The sequence below is a fragment of the Etheostoma spectabile genome, chromosome 23 (assembly GCF_008692095.1).
Source record: "Etheostoma spectabile isolate EspeVRDwgs_2016 chromosome 23, UIUC_Espe_1.0, whole genome shotgun sequence".
Taxonomy (NCBI): domain Eukaryota; kingdom Metazoa; phylum Chordata; class Actinopteri; order Perciformes; family Percidae; genus Etheostoma; species Etheostoma spectabile.
Window position 1 is genome coordinate 13,274,716 of NC_045755.1, and position 1,540 is coordinate 13,276,255.

The window sequence follows — 1,540 nt, forward strand, 5'->3', positions numbered from 1 at the left end:
TGTTATTTCAGTGTGGGCAACTAAGAAAATAATCAACCTCATCTGAATTAGTGGGGACATGGAATAAACAAGGTTGCTTTTAGTCTCATCATTACTACTCCACCTTAACAAATCCTAACCACGCAATTAGGTTACACATTAATTTCAGCAACCTTGCAGAGAAGCAAATGCTCTTTGAGAGATCTCTCAGAGGTTCTATTCAGCGTGGGTGACTGTCTGTGGGTGTAGATGGGAGGCAGGGGTGAGGGAAAGCAGATTTCTCCAAGGCCTAAGCTCCCTGAATGTGGCCATATAGAGGGAATAATGAGCTTCTCCACTGTTGTCTCAACCCGACCCCGGACTTAAGTCCTCCCCCAACAAGCCTCCATTCACAAATGGCGTGTTTTTCATTTACATATACATACGATTTAAAGGAATCCTTCAGGTCTTGGATTAGTCAATGTCCCCCTCACTTCAAGATTTCTATTGGTCCTTTCCGCATCAGTGGTGCCTCACGATGACCTCCCCTTGGACACAAACAAGTTTGAAGTCTTTCATCTTAGTCATTCATTTGTGAAATCGTACTTGTTGTTCAGCTGTTCTGATTTAAAAAGCCTATTGGTTTAAACATGTGTATTTTGTCATAATTTACTTCAGAAGAAGACATTTACACCTCTGCTCAGGACATGTTGTTGCCCAGCAAGTGCAAACCAGCTGATGTCTGACAAAACAACTCCTCTGTTATACTCCCCCACACAAACGTCAGCAGGAAAATATCAGATTTTATGAATCAGTGTTACGTTTCAGTCAAATTTCCTCGCTTCCTGTAAATTGTTCCGTATCAGCCTTGCACCACCGTCATCGAATGACTGGAGCGGACACATCTGTGTATGGCCAAGCTCCACGGCAGACTTCCGTCACCAGAAGATGAATGGAAATGTATCAGCAATGAATAAATACGCCCAACAACTTCCCCTTATCCCTCCCTCATTGCAACAGATGTTACAGCTCGTTTTTTTTCTCCCATGGTGCAATGTGGTTCCACTTTTGTTTATTTATTCTCTCATTCCCGTACTTGAGTGGATGCGGAAAACTGCATGCGCACGCATGGAACTGCGTGTATGTATGTGTAGATGGAAGGCCCCTGCTAAAAGAGATTACCCAAGCTCCGTCATGCACACGATGGGGTTGCGTGACCCCATTGTAAACCTGCAGGCCGACCTTTGACCTTCTGAGAAGCGATGAAATGGAGGGAAACCTCCCATTTCCCTCCGCCGGGGTTTGAAAGCACTTCTGATGTAGAGGAAGCATTGTTAATGAGCTCTAGAATGGATTTTTAATGAAACCGCCACTTTGTTTGAAGAGTAAGAATAGGGCAAAAAGAGCATGCAAGAGCCGAAAGAGGTGTCAGCACTTGACTGGACAGATGATAAAATAGGGGGACTATTTTATATTTTTTTGTGAGTCTTAAGATTTTACTTACAATGACGTCAAGGTGCGTGTCTTTAAACATGTAACTGCCAGACCTTCTTTCTATCACACTCCAGATGTCTTTCCTGTT